At 48.5% G+C, this 23,653-nt stretch overlaps 1 protein-coding gene across 8 annotated transcripts in view; it reads left to right on the top strand.

The window, feature by feature from the left end:
- LINGO1 (leucine rich repeat and Ig domain containing 1) overlaps positions 1–23,653 on the top strand; it is a 487,413-nt gene that overhangs the window by 303,542 nt on the left and 160,218 nt on the right. For all 8 annotated transcript variants that reach the window (XR_005585646.1, XR_005585645.1, XM_039492410.1 and 5 more), the window contains one exon: positions 14,253–14,338. The gene's annotated coding sequence lies outside the window, so the exon portion shown is untranslated. The remainder of the gene's footprint in view (positions 1–14,252; positions 14,339–23,653) is intronic.

Here is a 23,653-nt window from a genome sequence, read left to right as displayed (position 1 = left end):
TCCCAGAGGGCAGACATTGGTTGTGGTGGTCTCTGGGGTGGGGATTACCCTGGTAATAGTGGATATGATTGTGGTGGTCTCTGGAAGGCTGGATGTATTTGTAGGGTACTGGAGCTGGTAGTGGCAGTTTGTGGTCTCTAGAAGGACATGGGGCAGCCAGAAGCTAGTTTACTATGTGATCCCTGGCAGGACCATATAGGACAACAGATCCTGGCGGCTGGAGAGAGAGGGGATGGCTTTTGATGGAGGAGAAGGGCTGTGTGGTTTTCTGTGGGGCTGGGTTGGCTGTGAGGTCTCTGGGGAACTGAAGGGCTTTCCTGGTGCAGAGCGGTGTTGGACACTCTGCTGTGTGAGTACCCAGGGCAGTGGAGACTACAAAGCTATGCCAGCTTTTGCCTATGTAGACCCTGGCAGGCTGCTGATGAAGAGAGACTACGTGAGAGGCTGCAAGTCCCCGAAAACAGCTGCAGCCTCCTCCTACAGGAGAAGTAAAGCCCAGGAAGCAGATGGTGCTCACTAGGAAATGGCATGGCCAGATTCACTGATTCAGCACATCCGCCTCTGCCATGGGGCTCCAGGGGAGCCTCAGCCACAGTTTAGAGCTGCCATCCCAGGGAGGAAACCTGAGGACAGGCCGGCAGGGACAGCCCCACCTTCCATCCCTCTGGGTGCATCGCCCCAGGTTAGCACAAGGAGGGGTGACTGACCTTTGGGCTGTGCCAGGAGAGTGGGGCCTAGTTGCTGTGGTCTCCAGAGCATCTTAGTGAATGTTAGGCCAGTGGAGTCGTAACTGTGGGCATTGCTGAATTCAGCCCGGCCCAGCTCCCACTGTGAGGTCAGTCAGTCGCCCAACATTTCTCTGTTGGATGTTTGTGGGACTCAAGCCCCTGCACAGTTCAGCATTGCAGGCAGGGGACTGGGGCAGCAGGGGGCTGTTGTCCTTAAACAAGGGGCATTGGCAGGGCTGTGGGAGGGCTCCCGACTGATACTGGCCTGCAAAGAGCACAGGGGTAGTTCAGATCACAGACAAAGGGAGGGGACGCGTGTTGGGAAGCCGGATGGGAAGGCACCGAAGTGGCTCAGGATTTGCTATTGGGTAGGGAGACTTTTACCTCTGGGTCTCCAGCCTGAACCCGGCTGGGGCTGGGTAGGTAGCGAGCAGAAGCAATTCATTCCTCTCTGGTAGCTGCGTGAGAAAAGCCCAGGGGCTCTGCCCAGTCCTAATGGACAGGTGTCCGCAGCACAACTCACTGGCATTAGTTGGCGCCTTGGTGGGTAGGATGAACAGAGAGGCCAAGGACCAAAAGGACCTGGAAGCCGAGTTCCCCTCCCCTCCCTAGAGATGCTCCCTCTGAGTCACAGGTGGGCGTCAGGTGCCTCTGTCAGCCAAGCCCATTCACGTGGACCGGATTCAGTTTGGAACAAACCCTGCCAAGGTCTGTAATCCTGGCTGCTACCTCCCCTCTGGTACGCACATCATTGCTTGCCACCCCTCTGAAATGGCCGGGCTAAGGCTGTGGGCCTCTGCCCCACAGACAGACACTGCTAGGAAGGGTTAGCAAGGAGGTTGCGGCAAAGTGAGGCATGAAGGCGCTCGGCGGTCCAGGGGTTTGAGGCATTGAAAAGCTGTGGAAGGGGCTCGTCTGATGAGACTTAAGGCCTGCAAGCAACAAACGCTCTTCTCGCATGTCTTGGCACAGGGCAGGCCCTGCCAGGCTGAGTGTCTTTCTGCATGAGTGCATGTGTGCATGCTGCTAAACCTGAGAGGCCACTTGTTCCTGAACCCAACGGCGGGAGCTCAGCTCAGCCCATCAGCCTCTTTCATTTTCTCCTTTGCAAACAAATTAGTAGAGCTGCAAGCAATGCTGGAGCTGGGCAGGCAGGTGCTCCGCTCTCTGTGTTTCACGGTCTCTCTTCTCCTTAGCCCTCCCTCCTCTCTCTTTCCTTTTTTTTCCCTCCACCTCGGCCTTACTTTCTCCATATTCCTCCATTTTCTTTTTCTTCTCTTCCCAGCCACAATCCTTTTCTTTCCTGGTCTACGCCATCTCGTTCCCCTCTCTTGAGCTGTCTGGCTCCCATTTAAAAATTCAGGGCCTGACTCGATTACATTAATGCTGCTCTGGAAATATGAATGGGCCTTGAAGGGGCAGGAGATGGTTTTGAGATAAGGAGGGAGCATGAGAATAGCTGATAAGACTAGCCCCTATGCAGGGGCCTTCCCCAGCTGGTATAGAAGTGGCTTAGTGGCTCTGTGTCAGCCCAAAGTGGGAAGAGAGAAGAGGATGGGGCCGGGGCCAAGAGTAGGGAGGGAGGAGATGGTGACCCACAAGTAAGGATAGCCAGAGCACGCTTCACTACAGCTCGTCTCTGTGGAGGGTCTGTAGGGAGTTACAAAAGGCAGAGCATGAGATAGAGCCACCCTATGGCTGCTCTAACTTACCCTGAGCTAAGCAGGCCCCTGAAAACGGAGAGCAGAGGTCTCTTAAAGCCACCTTTGTGCTGCTCCAAGAGCATGAGTAGCTGAGAATTGGAGTGATGGATTTTAATGTGGAATAACAGTTAGAGGGATTTTACTTGTATTATTTGGTTGCCTGGTTTGGAATTTGATTGGAAAATAAGTTGTTGGGTTGTTCCCCCGTGGTAATAATTATTTTATCCTGCTCAGGGCTCTTCTGAAAAGAAAACAAACAACTCTCCCCCAAAACCAATGAATATCCACATGCACATTCATCCGAGTGAGCAGCAATCACCTTCTACCCACTCAGCTGTTCCCTGCCGAGCCCTCTGCTAACAGGGCTTGCTGATAGCAGAAACGCACTGCGCCGCCCCTGAAGCGACAAGGCAGGTGGAGGGGCAGAGAGCGAGAGGATTAATAAAGGGAATTTAAAGCAGCGCATCTGGTTGGCGAGGCCTGTGGGGCTGAGGACGAGAAAGAAGGGAGGCAGAATTGTGGATGCGCTTGCAGAATTATGCTTGCGCAACAAGTGTTACTTTAAACATATCAGCATTTCTGAGCTCCCTGGGATAGATAACCAAGGGCTGGGGAAAGAACTGAGGCTTTGAGCAGCTATGAATAAACATATGCGGTGCTTCAGCTGCAATTCTGTGAGGGGATCACTAATCAGTCTTTGTTCTGTTGGTTTATTTATTTAGACCACTTGATGGTGCCCCTTAAGGGTACTAGCCAGGGGAGTGCAAAGGGGTGCAGCCTCCGAATTCCAAGGCAGCTGTGCTGTGGGTGGCACAGGCCGTCGGTTTGGGTGGCAGCTTGGGAATTCGATCAGATCCAAATCCCAGGCAGTGGGTCTAAAATTAAGAGCATTTATTTTTACTTGTAAACTGCTGAGCAATTTGGCTTTTGTCTTCTCCTTTGCTGGTCATTTGGAAAGGTCCCCCCACCTCCAGCCAGGGCTAACGAATGGATGTTTTGAAGGACAGAACTTATATCAGGGCTTTTCCTCCCTCTTGGAACTTATTTCTTCTGTAAGAGTAGCAAAGAGTCCTGTGGCACCTTATAGACTAACAGACGTATAGGAGCATGAGCTTTCGTGGGTGAATACCCACTTCATCGGATACGAAGTGGGTATTCACCCACGAAAGCTCATGCTCCTATACGTCTGTTAGTCTATAAGGTGCCACAGGACTCTTTGCTGCTTTTACAGATCCAGACTAACATGGCTGCCCCTCTGATACTTCTTCTGTAAGATGTTTCTGCTATCTGAGTGCACTTGGATGAAAGGGGTGTCCCTGTGCTATGAGGGAGGCATCATAGTAGGGAATGGTGTAAACTCTGGGCATTAGGGAGCCGCCAGCAAGAGCAGTCCCAGTCTCTGCCAGCAGGAATCATGGTAGGAAGGAGTATAGCACGCTGCTGTGTGGGAGCTGCCAACTTTTCAGTTCCACCTGCCCCCACAAAGAGTCATCTGGGGATAATTGTAGGGGCATTGATTGAGGAGGTTCAGAGCTGCTCCAAGTCCCAATCTCTCCCAGCAGGAGTCATTGTAGAGAACGGTGTAGGAGTGCTGTCTGGGAGCCCCCAGATAAGAACGTCTCATTGTACTCCCCACACACTGTGCGGTTCTAGGAAGTGGCCTTTCAGCAGAAAAGGGATTTGAAATTTGGCCATAAATATTTGGTGTGGGTGGAAGATTGAAATGCAGGTCCCTGTTCACAGTCAGTTTCCCCACTTCTTCTAGAGCTGGATTAAATAAGTAAATAAATTCAACTTTTTAGCCCTTTAAAGTCATAGAATTGTAGAAATGAAAAACGTAATAAAGCAGATAAAGAAGTTGTTTCCCAGGTTTGAGTACTTTCCCCAGGCTCCTCCAGATGGAAGACAACCTTGCTTTGCTTTTTAAATACAGTTTTGCAGGCCGTGCAGCTATCAAGCACCCCTTTGGTTTATGCTGGATTTTACTTTGTAGGGTTATTATGGTATTTCTGGAGTCATTATGAGATGCACCCGAAAGCATCTCTGTACTCTGGACTGGAATGAGACCACGCAACTTTCCCTGCCCATTTGCACAATAAAGCACTAAAGAGGCCTGTTGAGTGAATAATTTGAGCTGTAAAATGTCCCCTGGATCCATATTTTAAAACTTTGCTAAATATATATGAGTTCATAAAGAAGCTAAGTCAATAATATGCCTGTAAAAAAACTCATTCAGTGTATATGTGCACAATAGATTCTGTCGGCTGGGAGAAATATTCATTTAGCGCTATCACAAATTCCCCATGTGACACTGAACAAGTTACTTCCCCTCTCCGTGCCTCAGTTTCCCCATCTGTAAAATGAGGGTAGCCCCTCTTTGTCGTACAGAAAAGCTCCGTCTGCCTAAGGTATCTTTAAAATCATCCACTCATTTTGGATGCCTCAATTTTGGGATGTCTGATTTTGAGATGCAAGTCAAATGACAATGTAATGAACCCCCATAACCCCATTTGAAGTCAAGAGGAGCTGCAGGCATAGGTGCTGGAGCACCCCCTGGCTTGGAGTGGTTTCCATCATATACAGGGTTCAATGGCTCTCAGCACAAATTGTCACAGCCCCTTGGAGACTCAGGCCCATCTTGGTTCAACTTGGGACCTCTAATCTGAGATATCCAAGATGATATCCCACTCTTGAAAACATAGGCCTTACTGATGCTGTTGAGTTCAGTGGAGCTGCACCAATCGCACCAGTTCAGGATCTGGTGCTCTGTCATCTTGCGAGGTTTCACTTATCAATGTTTGTGTTTCATTTTTAGATACTGGGTAGACAGTGCTAAAGAAGAGGAAAGCACTGTTGTTAGATAGAGAGCACCCGAGGGTTTTTCTTTCTTTCTTCCTTTCTTTCTTAATAGTAAATGAAAAGACAACAAAGGCAAAGCAAACCCACCCACACACATACAAACTACCTTATAAAAGCATTTATGGGCTGTGGAAACCCAGGAAATAGAAAATGACATTGGGCTCATTCTCTGCCAATGGGTTTCTTTTTTCTCCCTCTGTGAACATTAAGTACCCTGTGCTAAGCAGAATGAGTGTCAATTCCTTTTAGTGCTGCAGTGTCCCCCCATCCTGCACACTCAGGCATTACAGCTTCTCCAGGCCTCTGTCAGGAAGTCCTTGACCTTCACCCCATCCTGTCTGCGCTGTACGACTCTAGGCACCAATGGGCTGAGTGGAGAGAGCTGGAACCTTGGACCTGCTATGCTTCAGCCAGACTCAGAACATGATTTGAACATCACTTGGGATGTGTGTGCAAACAAAGATACAATCCCATTATGCAGACGAGAGAATGAAGTTGTATGTCTCTCTCGTGGGGAAAAAGATACAATGGCTCTTGCCGTTTTTGTTATGCAAAAATACTAATGTATGTTGTGCAACATTTTGCATTTATTACCTGCCATCCTGGAGACCGTGGAGAGCTTCTCGGCTTCAGTTTTGGTTGCTAATTTTGTGTTATTGCATCCTGGCATTTATTTAAATCCAGGGAGCACTTGGTATTGAGTAAGTGTGAGAGTGGGTTCTGTACATATTATTGCAAGATGCTTCCTGTTTGGAGAGCTCTAAAGAGACAGCTACCCCTCTCCTCACTCACAGACACGCCTCAGCTAATATAGGACTGATAAAGGGCCAGCGCCTCTGGTAAGAAGATTGCCGCCTCTCTGCTGAGGTTCAGAAGGCTGTCAGTTCAGTTCAGTCTGCTGGGTCTTGCTAGAACTCCCAAGCTAAGCATGCTCAGGACTGGTCAGTGTTTGGCTAGCCACTAGGAGATCTCCATGTGTAAGCGGTGGAATGGTCCCGCTATTGTGGGGAACTTTCCTGGCTTATACACTACCCCAGCGAAATGGGCTAGCGAAAGGATCTGAGTCCTCGCTCCCATTTTCTTTACCCAGACGCCTGCCTGACCTCAAGGGCTCCCCTTCCACTCTCCTGTCTGGCAGAGTCCTTGTAAGGCTGGGCCCAGGAGTCCTGCAGTCTCAACCCCCAATCTTGTTGTGGTCCGTTAGGGCAGGGGCTAGCATGTCCCCACCCCGGGGTGCTCTCTCTGCACTGGACACTTCCCTGACCCGCTGATTATTGATACAGTTCAAAGCAAATACAATTTATTAAACAGCAATCAATTTAAAAAAATAAGGAAAATTAGAAAAGGTTAAAAGAAAACCTGTCACTGCACTCTGCGGCACAGGGACGTCACAACCAGCCATGGCTGGAATGTCAGGGCAAGTCACAGCCTGTTCCTCACAAATCCCAGGCCTCCTGCCCAGGTCCTTGCTGTGCGGCAGGGATGCTGTGAGTCAGACACTTGCTCTGACAGGGGCCACACACCATCAGGCTCTAGGTGGCAGGACCCTTCCCCTCAGTGTCACCACCCCACCCCACCCCCGTTGGGGTTACGATCACCCTCAAGGCCAGCCTGCAAGGCCTCTTGGCTGGGGGAATCTCCCTGTGCTGGGCCTGCTGCCCAGCGTCCCCCTCACTCTCCCCAGCTGCTCATCGCACCTGGCTCCGGACTGCTCCAGACCCAGCTCCAGCTCCACTCTGCCTCAGCACTGCTGCTGCTCTGCCTCCAGCTCCCTGGGCTGCTTCTCTGGCCCCTCTGGCTCTGGTTGCTGCAGTTCTGCTCCCAGCGCAGGTCTTCTCTGTGGGCTGCTTCTGTGACTCTGCTCCCAGCACAGATCTGCTCCCCCTGGGCTGCTTCTCTGGTTCTCTCTGGCCGGCACGGCTCTGCTCCCCAGCTCACCTCGGGCCTCTGCTTTCTCCTTAGCTCAGCCCCACTCTGTCTGGCCCAGGCAATTCCAGCTCACAAGGAGGCCAGGACCTCCCCGGTCTGCTGACTCCCTAACTAGCCTGCCCGCCCTGTCAGTCAGGCTGACCTGGGGCATTGGCCTCTCCCCATTGTTCCTGGGGACTGTCAGTTTCAGGGTCCTGATTTCCCATCGACCCTTCCCCTTTCTTTTGGTACTGGGAGCTAGCCAACCAAAAAACCCCACTGAGTTTTAGTAAGGGGCCAACAGTCCCCTTACACATGCAGGGCATAGGGTGCTGCAGGATTGACGGGGCAGTCTCTCTTTGTCCTTTCCATTCCTTGTCCTTGGATTCAGCACTGATGCAAGGAAGTTAAATCCTAGTGAGGAAAATAGAAAGGAGCGTAAACTCTGGCAAATTAAATGTAAAAATATAATTAGGAAGGCCAAAAAAGAATTTGAAGAAGAGCTAGCCAAAGACTCAAAAAGTAATAGCAAAAAAAAAAAATGTAAGTACATCAGAAGCAGGAAGCCTGCTAAACAACCAGTGAGGCCACTGGTCGATCGAGATGCTGAAGGAGCACTCAAGGACGATAAGGCCGTTATGGAGAAACTAAATGAATTCTTTGCATTGGTCTTCACGGCTGAGGATGTGAGAGAGATTCCCAAACCTGGACCATTCTTTTTAGGTGGCAAACCTGAGGAACTGTCCCAGACTGAGGTGTCATTAGAGGAGGTTTTGGAACAAATTGATAAATTAAACAGTAATAAGTCACCAGGACTGGATGGTATTTACCCAAGACTTCTGAAGGAACTCAAATATGAAATTGCAGAACTACTAAATGTAGTCTGTAACCTATCATTTAAATCAGCTTCTGTACTAAATGACTGGAGGATAGCTAATATGATGCTAATTTTTAAAAAGGGCTCCAGAGATGATCCAGACAATTACAGACTGGTAAGCCTGACTTCGATACTGGGAAAACTGGTTGAAACTATAATAAAGAACAAAATTGTCAGACACATAGATGAACATAATTTGTTGGGGAAGCGTCAACAGGGTTATTGTAAAGGGAAATCATGCCTCACCAATCTACTAGAATTCTTTGAAGGGTCAACAAGCATGTGGACAAAGGGGATCCAGTGGATATAGTGTACTTAGATTTTCAGAAAGCTTTTGACAAGGTCCCTCACCAAAGGCTCTTAAGCAAAGTAAGTAGTCATGGGTTAAGAGGGAAGGTCCTCTCATGGGTTTGTAACTGGTTAAAATATAGGGAACAAAGGGTAGGAATAAATAGTCTGTTTTCAAAATGGAAAGAGTTAAATAGTGGTGTTCCCCAAGCGTCTGTACTGGGCCCAGTCCTATTCAACATATTCATAAATGATCTGGAAAAAGGGGTAAACAGTGAGGTGGCAAAATTTACAGGTGATACAAAATTGCTCAAGATAGTTAAGTGCCCAGCAGACTGCGAAGAGCTACAAAAGGATCTCTCAAAACTGGGTGACTGGGCAACAAAATGGCAGATGAAATTCAATGTTGATAAATGCAAAGTAATGCACATTGGAAAACATAATCCCAACTATACATATAAAATGATGAGGTCTAAATTAGCTGTTACAACTCAAGAAAGAGATCTTGGAGACATCGTGGATAGTTCTCTGAAAACATCCACTCATGTGCAGCAGTCAAAAAAGTGAACAGAATGTTGAGAATCATTAAGAAAAAGATAAATAATAAGACAGAAAATATCATATTACCGCTATATAAATCCATGGTACGCCCACATCTTGAATACTGCATGCAGATGTGGTCGCCTCATCTCAAAAAAGGTATCTTGGAATTGGAAAAGGTTCAGAAAAGCAGGGATTTGGAGCAATCATTTTTTTTGAATTGCTCCGCTCCGGCTCCGCTCCAACTCCAGGCAAAAACCTACTGGTCCATGCTCCAGCTCCGGGCTCCGCTCCAAAGCCCTGCAGAAAAGGGCAACAAAAACGATTGGGGTATGGAATGGCTGCCATATAAGGGAGATATTAATAAGGCTAGGATTTTTCAGCTTGGAAAAGAGACAACTAAGGGGGGATATGATTGAGGTCTATAAAATCATGACGGGTGTGGAGAAAGTAAATAAGGAAGTTTTATTTACTCATTCTCATAACACAAGAACTAGGGGTCACCAAATGAAATTAATAGGCAACAGGTTTAAAACAAACAAAAGGAAATATTTTTTTACACAACGCACAGTCAACTGGTGGAACTCCTTGCCAGAGGATGTTGTGAAGGCCAAGACTATAACAGGGTTCAAAAAAGAACTAGATAAGTTAATGGAGGAGAGGTCCATCAATGGCTATTAGCCAGGATGGGCAGGGATAGTATCCCTAGCCTCTGTTTGCCAGAAGCTGGGAATGGGCGACAGGGGATGGATCACTTAGTAACTACCTGTTCTGTTCATTCCCTGTGGGGCACCTGGCATTGGCCGCGGTCGGAAGACAGGATACTGGGCTAGATGGACGTTTGGTCTGACCCTGTATGGCTGTTCTTATGTCAGTCCTGGGAACTGAAGTGCCGTGGTACAGCACAGGCAGTGACACTGCAGCCTTGCCTTTGAGCTGAGAGGGGAGTTCAGTGTCTAGGCCCATCTACTATACTCCTTGGTCTCACTTTGCTGAGGCTGGCAGCAGCGATGTGGACACGTGCCTCTAGGAACGGTGCTGACAGCAATGTGTGCTAACAGCCTACACGGCCAGCATCAGATGCTCCTGACATTTGGTCTCTACCAACCTGGGCTGGATCTGAGCCCATTTCCCAGTGGTGAGTGGTCTGGCTGCATCTCATCAGTGTTCTGAGCCATACGGTCCCATATCCTACCTCCGTGGGTTTTTCCAAACACCTCCATCTGTCACTGACCAGCTTAAAGGGAAAGACTCCTTCCCAGCTCACCACTGCCATCAATGGCCATGTACAGGCTCAGGACCCTAGCCTGCAAGGCGCAGCACACCCCCAACTCCTACTGATGCTGGAGAACATATCAACACAAGCTTCCACAGGAAGCTCCTTTGCACTAAGGAGCCTTCCCAAGAGTTATCCAGTTGCATCCTGGCACCGGAGAGCCACCACCGAATGCTTTTAATCTCTAGTCTCCAAACTCTGCTAAGTTCACGAGCCTGCTGCAAAGATGCTTTTTAATGAGCTGGAAGGGCTGTGTCCTCCCTGACTGCGCCCATGACGCTGAGCAATTAAAATACAAGCTATAACTAGGGTGAAGCGAGGGAAAGCGGGAGGGAAACAACATTTTTGTCACAGTCATTTACTGGACTGGAGCTGCCCATGTCATGCAGGCCGTAATCTTTGCTCTTAGTTGGACCCAGATCAAGGAGTTCCAGGGCTGAGTTCACTGAAGGGTCATTGTTACACTGCTCCTGGCTTTGTCAGTGCACTGAGCCTGCTGGCTGCTCACTTTCCAGATTCTCTCTGTCCATCCATCCATCATTCGCTCCTGCCCCCGGCCCCTTGACATTGCTTCTTTGGGACAGAAGGGCAGGAACAGCCTCACAGAACACCCCAAGGGTAAGGCAGCTCCCTGGCTGGCACAGAGTTGAGGGAATGGGGGAATACAGAATATGGGGTATGTTGGGAGTAGAGAAGAGATGGGAGAGGTGATCACCAGGGCTGCTGCACCCTAGCCCCTCTCTGTGCCATAGGGGACCATGGAAGTGGGGCATAAGTTAGGGCAGTCATGAAGCTGCCCTGAATTACACCAGCAGCTGGGCAGGCCTGTGGCACAAAGGTGGCTTGAAACAGCTGTGTCCCACCTCTGCCTGCCTTGCATTGCGGTACCAGCACAGGGTAACAGGATCAGGCCCAAGGTACATTACACTCCTTAACTGCAAGGCTCTTCTTCTTGGGTTTGGCTTAACAGCAGCCATTAGGCAGCAGAGATGAGGCCTGGGCCCATTTGTGTATCTGGGAGCTTAACAGCTCTGCTTCAGGCTGAAGGGAAAACTGCACAGAGAAACCCACAGGGGAGAGGTGATGCTGGGCATTGCAGGCTCTAGGCATGCTGCCCCTGGGAGGGGGAGGCAGGCTGTGCAAGATGGCATCCTGATCAGAGTGAAAGAAGGGGCTCTGGACTGGACTGGCTATGCAGCTCCTCCACTCCCTTCGTTTCTCCTCCCTTTCATCCTCCACTGCCTCCCTGTCTCATACTTTCCTTTGGATTCCCTTCTCTTGGCAACTTCTCCCATCACCACTTTTTTCTTCCTTCCTCTCATATTCCCCTATCCCCTATTCTCACCTCCCTTCTTTGGGACTCTTCCACTCCCCAGTTTTGCACCTTCCTTCCTTTCTTTCCAGCACTCTCTCATTCCTCCTTTCTTCCCACCTCTCTCCCTTTCATTTCCTCTAGCCTGCCTTTCAAAAGGAAAAAAACCCAGACAGGAACTGAACCAGCCCAATTTAGCACCGCTGTGGTTGAAAGTTTATCATCTGTGATTGAAGTATCTGCACTGAGGCCTTGATGTGCCACCTGTGTGCGATTTTGAATTCGAGTGTGCATGCTTCCTGCGACTCATGGAGGTTTGCACAAGCTGTGTTTCAATTTATATCTCTGTCTATATATTTTTAAGGCCGCAGCTAATGTTGATTTAGTAACTCAAGTGCTGGAATTTCATCATGCCAGGGAAAATGCATTAAAGAAGACACTGTAGTTATTTAACTCCAAATGTAGGTCCTGGTCTATGGGGTGTATTTGTGCTTTAAGAACTGATCTGGGAGAAGATACATACTGAAGAACATTTGTACTGAGGTGATGGTTGGGGTTGAGAAGAAGCACTGAGGATATGAGTAGGTTTTCCCAAGTCCCCTGAGAGTACCCTCTCTGTTCCCCAAACCCTTTCCTTGGTGGCCCCATCAGTTTCATTCAGTGCTTTACAAAGCTCACACAGAGAAATGCGGTCTGGGCATAGCCTTGGAGACTCCTACAGCTGTGTGTGCACTGGAGCACAGCTTGGAAAGCATTCATATCAGTGCCAGGTGAACCCCAAATGGTTGGATGTTTCAGTCATTTATTAGGGAAACCCCCAAAGTAAGATGCTTAGCCCAACCTCTCAGGGCTGCAGATCTGAGCTAGGAGTCTTACACCAACAAACTTCCTTGGGAGACCTCAGGTGACCGCTGACTCTGGTCAGGCTTCACATGGACTTTTCTCAGGAGCTTTAGCCTTTCTGGGGCTGGATTGGAAGAAGGAATTGCAGGAGCAAATGAATAGAAGCATCACAGATAGGCTGGGCCCATCTGCCATTAAAGGGGCCAGTCCCTCCCATGGCATAGTTAGCTCACCTCCCCAGGTGGGGCAAATGAAGGTCATGTGACCCAAACAGGCCTTCTGGGGAAGAGAAAGAGCAGAGACATGTGGCAAAGCTTGGGGAGGTTTGGGTACGAAGTACTGGGAGTGGTGGCAGGAGCTAGAGCAGGGAGATAGACTTCAGAGAGGAGGAGCCTGGTCCAGCCAGATACAGGGAAGAAGACTCTTAGTTCTGTTTGGTTTGGGTTACTAGGGGGGAGGCATCTTTGAGTTCTGTGCTTGAAAGGCTTTGTTGTCAGCCTGCGTGAGCTGGCAGAGGGTAAGGCAAAGGGACTAGGCAAAGAGTTTATTGAGGAGCCCTGAGAAGGGGAAACTGAAGTAGTGTTGCTGTGGAGCCACCCCGTGCCAGGAGGGGGCACTCTGGAGGTGGCTGCCCTGTTACAATAAGAAGTAATCTTTAGCAACATGTATCTGAACATTTACACCAAATGTATCAAGACTGGTTTAGTTAGGGCTGAATTTGGGACAGGATTTCAGATTGGGTCATACTGGCTCCAAAGCAGTTTGCCCAGCTCTGTCTCTAAAGCACATAGGAGAGTGGAGCCCAGAGTGCAGCATAAAACTCTCCCTTAACTGGAGCTTCCTGGGTTCTTGGCTCAGAACCAGAGCTTTACACACCCCTCTTGAACTCTGTGTGCTATGGCTGCAGCAAAGTATCCAGCTTTGTGCCTGGGGGTCTCCAGTGGTTCCAGCTCATGGGGCTTTCATGACAGCCTTTTACCTGGTGTTGTCACCTGGATTCATGCCCCTCCCCCAAACCTTATGGCTCAAGCAAACTCAAAATCGCACAGCCACACTCAGTGGAAGCCCCTGAGTTTAACTTGGTTTAGGTGCAAACTCAAAAATTGGCCCTTGTTTTCTGGGATGGTTTATGGGGCACAGGGAGCACTGGGTGAGCTGAGCTGCCTTGTATCTGTAATGATGCTTGTAGGCAGGCAAGTTTCATGTGGTTTAGGACTTTGCAAAGCTTCCTAGCACTGTTTGCAAGAGAGGGGGACTCCCCTTCTGCCATGACTGTCTGAGCAGGGAGGATACCCTCATTGCTCCAATGTTTTCTATGGGAAAGGAGGCCCCAATGTTGTTTCCAAGAGGATTCACACATGCTCAAGGTCCCAACAGGAAGGACAGTTCTTAGTGTTTAAATACAGTGAAACCTGGGCAAGAAATTGCCCTTATTGCACAATTGCCTATTTTAAGAGATCATCCCCAAAGTATGCTGGGCCAAACCTGCCCGAGGTGTAACTCCACAGAGGAGGTGACTTTGCCCCACTGAGTACTATTTTGCTCCACTTGGATTAGGAAATTACTTCCATTAAGTAACTGCTTCTGGTTGGTCATTGGAGTGGTCCCTTAAGACAGCCTCAGCTGTAATATATTTGCCATTTTATTTCTCACTCAGCTCCCTGATCCTGTGTCTTTCTGTGTCCCTGTTTTTCTCCTCATACAGCCCTATTTCTAGCTTTCAAATATCAGCCTAGGTGAGGCTTATGCTCAGTTCAACTCATGTTTGGTGAGGGGAGGGGAAAGTTATTTGAAACCTTTCTAACTTTCCTGGTGCTTAACCTCACAGTCTAATTTCCCTTTAACAGCAGATGCAAAGTGTCTCTCTCTCCTGTTAAATGCAAGGCAAGCTCTGATTGTGATATCATTTCCTTCTCAGTGCATGACTGGAAAGCAAAGGAGAGGACGACGCCCATTGAGCTTCTGGCAGCCAATTGGCCTGCATCCTGACACCATCTGACTTGGGTAAGTGGGGGGGTTGCCTCCTGACATGCGGGTTTGATGCTATTGTGTTGCAGAATGTATAAAGCTCAATGATCTGTTGCTAGACACAAACATGGGCTTGTCTGTGTTGCCGTAAACTGGGCAGAAATTCCTTCCTGCTATAGTCTGCCATCAGTCCCCAATTACTTGCGTTGAGGAAATGTAGAGTTTTTCGGGAGGAATGCGGAAAATTCCATCCTTTTGGCTGAGGGTGGGAAGCTGCTCCTCATATATTTCACCATAAGTGGGGGTTTCTGGGAAGATGCCGTCAGGCTTAGTTGGGATGGATCTCCAATGTGTCTGATATTTGGACAACTCCTTGAAAAATACAATCATTATGATCTGGTTATATTGCATATTGGGGGAAACTTTCTAATGATAAGGATAGTTAAGCGCTGGAACAGGTTTCCAAGGGAGGTTGTGGAATCCCCATCACTGGAGATTTTTAACAACAGGTTAGACAAACACCTGTCAGGAATGATCTAGGTGTACTTAATCCTGCCTCAGAGAGCTGGACTAGATGACCTCTTGAGGTTCTTTCCAGCCCTACATTTTTATGATTCTGTCCTATCACTTGTAGGTTATTCCTCCATCATTAAACAAGATTGGTTCTCTATAAGGTATATATTATGCTGATCACAGAAACGGCTGACTGAGTTAAGTGTAGATCCCCCTCCACTGTCATGCAGGGGATGTTGGCCAGACAAGCTCTTAATTCTGTCTGAGGGCAAGCAACAGTGCCCTCAAAGGACTGTGCTTTGTGAGATGTCTCTATTACAGTCACACGACGTCGTGACGACTCAGCCTGCTTCCCAGCTCTCTCTAGGACAGTCGAAAGAGACAGGAGCAGGTTTTGGCTTGTACTATACATACAAAATCCTAGACTAAAATCTGTGAACTGTCAGTTTGATATAGGCAACGCGTGAGACAGCAAACATCAGAGCTGACTGGGCTTAGGCAATTTCCCAGCACGACAGTCCTCTGGAGAGAACAAAGAGAACTTTCAATGCAGAATGGAATTTAGTTTCCTAATGAAAAAAAAATCAGGATGATTCAGGCATCTCTTTGCATAGAGCTGGGGGAAAAAATAATTCAGGTTGGATCTGCACTAATCTGGTGTGAGCTGGTGGGAAGCGTTCTGATCTGCTTTTGAAGGCAGAGCTGTATCTATACCGTGGGTTAGCCAGTGAGGAACCATCTGCTCAGGGCTGCTTCGGAAGAGGAACCGTGTTTCTAACCTGGTGCTGGCTGGCAGGCAGTGTCCTTCCTCTGGGTCTGTTTTAGAAAGGAGGGAACATGAACAATGAATTGGCGCTGGCTGGCAGGTTTGTCACATGTTTTTCCCCCCCTTCTTCCCCCACGTTCTTTGCTCAGAGCAAAGGGCAGGCTTCATTGATCCACCCACTGCAGGCAAAATGGGAACACATCCGAGGACTCCTCGTGCCCCACCACACTCTCATGTGGGTGGCTCCACGCTGTCTTTGAGGTTTCCTTCATCGTCCTCTATTCTATACCATTGTAGCATCTAGAGTCCAGGTGCTGTATAAGCACATAGAAAGGGACAGTCCCTGCCAAGAAAGAGTCTAAAGAGAGGAGACAAAGGGAATATTATCAACCATATTCTACAGAAGACGAAAATGAAGGACAAGTGTTTGGGGTTTTCAGTGAGAGCTAGGGAAGCTAACATCTTGGCAAACCCCAGTCGTATGGATTAAGTGATTTACCCAATCAGAGTCAGAAATTGAACCCAAATGCTCATATCCCAGTCGAGAGCCTTGCCCACAAGGCCATCCTTCCTCCCTATTGCTGTGTGCTCTGCTTCCGCTCTAAATGGACTAAGATGTGACACATGGTTTGGACTGCCCTAAAGCAGAGGCCCAACTCCATGTGTGTTTGTGGGGTGAGCTGGCAGATATATATCTGTGTGTGGCTCCTTCAGAGCGCTGGGTAGGGAAGCCAGGTGGTGGGGGGAGGGAGATGGTTACCTGTCTGGACAGGGGAAACGAAAGCCCCTTGGGCGTGTTGGTGACCATCTTCGTGGCTCAGGGCAGAGACTGACCAATGTGGTCTTGCTCAGTTTCTGGTCCCTTGGGTGCTCTTTTCTACATTAAATCTGTCCTGTGGCTGGGAGCTGCAAACTATATTCAGCATCAACATGCTGGGACGAAGAGAAATGATCAGCCGTCACCCTCACACTTCATCATTATGATAACGTTAACAGAAGGCTGATTACTGGGATCATTTGTCAGCAGGCACATGCGTCTACTAATCCCGGATTGCAACAAGATGTGCCACTGCCTTGGCGTCATGCCCAATGTATAAGGGGAACTCCACAATGGGAGAGGTTGAGGGAGAGGGTGAATATCCATCCAGCAGTACAGAATGAGAAAAACATGCATATGAACCAGCATGTAGAGGACTTGGGTTGGCATATGGCAGTCGTCATATTTTATCATACTGGTGACTTAGGATTTGGAGCACCAACAGAGCCCTGCTCTGGTAGAGCCCTTTGGCTGCTCAAGGTTGCAATCTGCTGTAATGAGATGCACTGTCCCTTCAGCAGAAAGGGGGTGGCTGAAGATAAATGCACAGTGCAAAGGAGCCCACAAAATTTGCACAGGCACTACATTATCCTTTTACCCCAAAAGAGGGAATCCTGCAGGCTGGGGTTTTTTGGAATGCCAAGGAGCGAATGAACATATGGATGGAATTTCCTTCTCAATCCAGTAGAGAATAGCTTCTCCCTGTCTGGGTTGGAGTGAATGTGGACTGATAGTTCTGCATGAAGCCCAGTAGAACTGGTCAAGATTTTTTTATTTTTTTTATCAAAACACTTTTTCAAACAAAACAATATTTGTTTGTTTTACTAAAATGAAAAATGTCAATTTTGGTCCAAAATTTTCCAATTGTTCTATGAAAAAAATGAACACTGACGTTTTGGTTCTATGTTTTGGGGTTTTGTATCTTTTTTTTGTTAGTTGGTTTTTGAATACTGAGCACTTTTACCAAACTGAAAACTTTTACCAAAAATGGTTTTCAAAAACAAGTTTTTCGGTTTCAGTTTTTCATTGAGGGAGGGAACAAAACAATTATTTGTCAATAGAAATTTCAAGAAAAATATTTGGCAGTTTTCAACTGTGCTGTGTGGAGCAAATTAATATATCACGTAGAGCATGACTAGATTGCTGGAAGATGGCAACCGAATGGTTCCCATCCATCCAATCTCTGCCTGGGGATGACTTGGTCTCTTCCATGTTATTTGAATAGCTCCATCAGCAAGTGAGTTTCATGTAGCTAATGTGGCAGGTGATACCACAGCCACACTCGTAATCTGTTACCAAACACTTCTGGAATTCAGCCCCAGAGACCACAGAGGCATACAGGCTGCTGCCCTCCATGCTCCTCTCACACGCACACGGACTGCCATACAAACGTGAATGCAGAGTGACATGCACACAAGCATCCATCCTTTTTGCTCAGAGGCATATGTTTGATCACAAATCACCCCCCAGCCTCCTACTGCTGTAGCTCAGCTGAGTGGTTAAGGGGTGCATGCCCCCCTCTCCACCACCAAGGCACATGTTAAATCTCACTCCTCACACCCCTGTCAGAGCTGCCTACAGGCAGGACACAGCAGCAGTGCCACGCAGTGTTCCCTCCCTATCCTAACACAGCTGCTTTTTGGACATCTTTTCCTCATCCAATGGGAGGAGAGGTGTCTGAGCATGGGATCTCAGAGCCAGATCCTCAGCCGGTGTGAATTACCTCAGCTGTGCTAACTTAGTGGGACTACACTGGTTCACACCAGCTGAGTATCTGGCCCACAAATGTCAAATGAAAATGAGGGTCTCAAAGGGCTTTACAAGTGTCAATGTATTAAGCCCTTCACAGTGCCCAGTGAGGTGAGTGATGTCCCCGTTGGAGAGATGGGGAAAGTGAGGCACGGGAGCCAGGCACTGACTTGCCCAGCAAGTCAGGAGCAGAGCCAGTAATAGTCCCCTTGCTCCCATCCTGGTGCTTCTTTCTCCCAGTTCTTCGCTCGCCTATCTCCTGAGATTCACTGGAACAGAGGGTCTTTCACTTCCGCTTTGCTGTAGTGTCAGGTGGAAGCTGGCGCTGGCTTCCCCACCCTCTGCTTGCTGCCCATCAGGAGATTCCTGAAGAGCCATATTTCATGACTGGTGGGGCAGAGGGCATAGCGCCTTGCCAGGCTCCTGCCACCAGTGTCAGCAGATGGCCAGAACGGAGGGTGGAACTTGATCAGACAAGAGGCTGCAGTACCCTGCTGCCTGGCTCTAGCCAGCCCTAGGAATCCTCCGTTTTCCACATGGAGGTGCAGCTGCCATGTATCCCTGGCCATCAGCTCCTCATCCATCCCCTTCTGCTCCAACTAAGCCCTCCACCCCCACCCTCTCAGGGCCCCATTCTGACTGCAGCAGGGTACTAGCAGCTCCCAAGGGGGGTCTGGGAATGTCAGCAATGGGAGAACCAGTCAAAGGAGGGAGGGGGAGAGGGAGAAGGCCAGGGGGGGAGAGAAAGGGATGTGGAAGAGGAATAGAAGTGAGAGAGAAAGGGATGAGTTAGAGATCTTGGCATGATACAGCGCCAGGATCAAAGGCGAGAGAGGGGGAAGCGCCGGCTCCTTTACAGAAACATGTCTATCCAGGGATCGCACACCATTGTGCAGGTCAGCACTTTGTTTGTGAGAGAACAATATAAGTTGTCAGGCGGAGAAAACATTCCATCCACCAATAACTTCATTTTGCTGAACAGTCTGCTCGCTCCAAGAGGAAAATCAATGAGAGCAAACCCAATCTCCATGCCTGGCAGGAAGCGCCAGCCCAAGCCCAGCAGTCCCCTCAGAGTGCCAGCCACCCCACCCGAGTCGGGAGGGACAGGCTCAGAGGACAGAGGTGGGGGAGAGGTCCCCCGGAGAAGGGACAAAGTGTGGGACTAGGGAGTTGCTGCTTTGGGACTTTAAGAAATGATATGGCTGGAGGGGATGGGGGAAGAGAAATGAGGAGAGAGCCAGGTGAAGGAGAGATGGGGAGGAGAGAACTGCTGTAACCTCCCTTCACAGGTTCTGTTAATAGAAGTGCTCAGAGCTGTGAGGAAATGGCCTGAATGTTATGGAGCATGTGGGAGGGCGGGGGGAGAGGAAGGAAAGTGGAGAGAAGAAAGCGGAGAGGGAGAGGCAGTAATAGGCTCAGCCCAGCTTCATGGGCGTGTTGAGGAAGAGAACAGGCAGCTTCCTTCGCTGTTATACTCTCGTCCTCCATTTAGTATTGTTCATATCACAGTGGTGCCAACCAAGCTGAGGGACCCTCTGTTATGCCCTGTAGCAAGAGGCAGTCCCTTCCCTCCAGGGCTTCCATTCCACTAGACAAGATGGATAAAGGAAGGGGCAGTGACTCTGATGTGGCCCAACTCCCACCTGCACGCAAACCCCTGAACTCAGGGTAGGCGGTGCTGTCACTCCATCTGGCTGGCCTGATAGGACAGAGGTAAAGCTCTGGGCAGCACAATTCGCCAGCTCTGCATACTTGAGGGTGATGTCATGGGGTGGCCGCTCTCTCTGAAGCTATGCTAACTTGGAAGGTGCTAGCTCTGCAGTGACGACAAGCCCTCAGCTGAGGTCACTCAGACGGAGCCTCGGTGCACTAGGCCGTACTGCCTCCCTTTCCCCTCTCCCATTTCATCCTTCTCCCCATGAGACATATCTCCCCACCTTCTCCCCAGTATCCCAGAAAGAAACCGAGCTGGATGAGCAAAGCGTTTAGGCAAAGGAAAAAAAAGAAAAAGAAGAAGCAGGATGGAAAATGGGAGGATCAGCAAGAAACAGACCTAGCAGGAAGCTGAGAAGCAGGGGGAAGCTGTGAAAGAGGAAGAAGGAGGTGGTGGGGGAAAGCGCGAGGGGATTAAACCAATAGCATAGCGGTTTTTATAACCATAAAACCAGAAAAAAAAGAAAAAGAAAAGGGGAAAGCTTTAAAACTTTTAAATGGTGGAGATTAGGGGTGGAGGGCTGGAATAATCTTCTGAATACTTTAATCTTTCTCTCTGTTCTTTAATGAGGCTAATGAAGGGAATGATGAAGGGAGATAGGAATGAGATGAAATGAAGGGGGGGGAATATGGATAGGTAGCTAGAGAAGAAGCGAGGTGGAACAGCGGGAAGTCGGGGAATCGATAATCTTGATAATAGAAATAATAGGAATTGGCGAATATATTGAGATATTAGAGATATAATAGAATAATAATATAAATCCCTAAATTGTGACTGGAAACTGGTAAAAACCTAAATTTTAATATTAGCTATTGTAGAAAAAAAAAAAAAGAAGGGAGAAATATTTATATAGTAGATAAAAAATCTGTAGTAATAAGCAAAGTAAAAAAAAAAAAAAAAGAGAGAATGGTCAAAGAAAATTAAAATGGAGAATGGAATGATGATAGCATGGAGCATGAATGGTGGATGGATAATGGAACTGAGGATTGATAACCTTCTTGATTCTTTGAGACCAAGATTTTTAGACTTTTGATGGATTTTATCTTATTGGATCTGGAGATTTCTCAAGTGATATATTTTTGGTGCATGAAGAATTGGAAATGAAAATGAAAAATGGAAAAAGAGGTGAAAAAAAGAGGTGGATGAGGGAAAGGGAAAGGGACTAGAGAAAGGAGTAAGGGGAGGGGGAGGGGAACTGAGGGGGGGGGGAGGTTCAAGGGAGTCCTCAGGTTTTGGGTCGTTTTTTTTTTTTATTTATATTTATTATATTATTGCTGACCTGGGAACCTGAGACTATGAAGTGAGCGGATGACACCAAGTGGGGGTATTGGGGGATTTGGTCAGTTCAAGAGGATGGAGGATGGGAAGGAGGGAGAGAGACTGGTAAACTGGAGTATTAGTAACAGGATGAAGATAGTAAGTGAAGTGTGAGTAATGAGTTAGTAATGTTGATTAATTTTAAGAACTTTAGTTACTTTTAAGCTGGGGGCTGCCAGGAGGAAGGAGGGAGGAGGGGAGAAGGGGAAGGTTGATTGTAAGATGATGATGGATGACTATGCAATGTGAATGTGATGTTAAAATTAATCGGTTGGCTTGTTGTGGGTTGAGGTATTTCTAGTAAGGGATAGGGGCGTGCTAGTAGTCTTATATAAGGCGCTTGGAGACCTCAATTTTGGAGTATTGTGTGAGTTTTGGTCTCCCATGTTTAGAAAGGATGAATTCAAACTAGAACAGGTACAAAGAAGGCCACTAGAGAATGAGATGAGGAGAGGAGGGCCTTTCTATGATGAAAGAAAGGAGAGGAGAGAGCTTTTTTTTTTTTCCAAAAAAAAAAAAGAGAGAGAGAGGATGATTACTCTTTAAATATAATATATCAGAGAATAATACAGGGGGAAGAAGAATATATTTCAGCTCAGTGCTAATGTGGACACGAGGAATGACGGATATAAACTGTCAGTCCAGAATTAGACGAAGGTTTCTAACCATCAGGGGAAGCAATACTGGAAAGGAGGGTACGAGAAACAGTGAGTGGAAGGAAAGGAACGACTTAAGATTAAAAGAAGATTAAGATAATATGGGATGATATATGGTGATATAGGATAACAATAAGTCAATCATGTGACTGGATGTATGTATGATTTTACCTTTCCAGAGGTTTGGCTTGAGAGTCTGCCCCCATGCTCGGGGGGTTCAGCTGACCGCCATATTTGGGAGGAAAGGAATCCTCCAGGAAAGATTGGCTGGTGCCCTGGTTTTTTCCGCCCTCGAAGCATGGGGCAGGGTTCACTTGCTAAAAGGTGGGTGGATGCTTATGTGGCCTGCATCTTGCAGGAGGTCAGACTAGATGATCATAATGGTCCCTTCTGATCTTGAATTCTATGATTCTATCTATGATTCTATGAATTTCTTGCCTGTTACTTTTCTCTGTCCCACGCCACCTTCTAGGTCAAACCAGCACCAGGCATGAACATGAGGAGACTTTTTTTGGTATCACATTAGCAAAAATAAATATTAATAGTGCAAAATGCTAATAGGCAGGTGAGAGAGACAGGCCGCACAATCTGATAGTCGCATTGTGTATGCAACGGCTGTCCCCCAGCATGAAGGTGAGTGCTAACAAAAGGCCCAGTGATACTCAGGTGTCTGGGAGCTAACAGGATTAGTAGCACTGTTCAAAGACTCCTCCTGTGAATGGGGACTGGATCCAGAGGGGTTGGCATCCGCTGCCATGGGAGGTTTTGAGCCAGATGCCCTGGGTGACCCTGCCTGGTGCTGGAGTTTCAGAACAACTGAGAAATGTTCTGCTCTGAAAAAATGCAGCTGTGTTAATGCTGCTAACAGGAATGCTGGCTCCTGAGCCCCCACCCAGGCGCAAAGTGGGGATGGGCGACTCAGTCTGGAGTTCCAGGTCTGATTGCTGGCCTGGCCTAATGGGCGTCAGAAGCTTCTCTTCCCAGCAACTCGCTCTGTGACTAAACCGTTTAGGCTAAAATGGGTGCTTAAAGGGAAGTGCCTAAGGTACCAGTTCATATTCAGGGCTCTGAGAATTGGGACGTTTCTATCTGGTGCCTACAGAGGGGTGTAAACACCCAAATGTGGGCACCCAAGTTTGAAAATGGTGGGCCAGATCCTCATAGCTTCGCTGATTTACACCACCTGAGGACTTGGCTCATTGGCACTGAACCACTCTGTGCCTCGGTTTCCCCAGCTGTGCCATGAGGATCATAATATGACCTGCCCAGAGTGGGATGGGCAAGGGGAGGTCAGTCTGTGAGCTTTGGAGCAGAGACTGTCTTTATGTATGTGAAGAGCACCCCATGCAGGGCTGTCACGCTCTCCACCTGGGCTGTCTCCTGGGCTGGATGGAGCAGGTTCATCTCCCTAGTGCACTAGCCTCACTATGAGGGCCAGGGATGGAGGGCAGGCAACAGCTGGGCCTCCTCCCCGAGCCTCCTGCACTCCTAAGAGCAAAGGGGGGCTGATCCAAAGCCTGGTGAAATTGGTGGGGGGTTTCCAGCGACTAGGATGGACTTTGGGTCTGGGCACAGGAACAGCTGTTCGGGTGGGGCCCTTGCACTGCTCTTAATTAGGGAATATCCCTGAAGTTCCAGGGTGTTGCAAAACATCCTGAGCCTCCCTCCCCTGACTGCCAGCTGTTCCCCCAGTGCGTTCCCTCCACTCACAAGCCTCTCCCCCAGCCTGCCACCCTTCCACACCACACTTCTCCCCTTGCTCATTGAGCAGCCTGCACCTCTCTTCGACCCTGGGCAACAGCTCCTCTGTCTAAAGGAC

The sequence above is a fragment of the Mauremys reevesii genome, linkage group 10 (genome assembly GCF_016161935.1).
Source record: "Mauremys reevesii isolate NIE-2019 linkage group 10, ASM1616193v1, whole genome shotgun sequence".
Classification (NCBI taxonomy): domain Eukaryota; kingdom Metazoa; phylum Chordata; order Testudines; family Geoemydidae; genus Mauremys; species Mauremys reevesii.
Note: the sequence above shows the minus strand (reverse complement) of the source record. Positions and strands in the feature narration are given on the sequence as shown.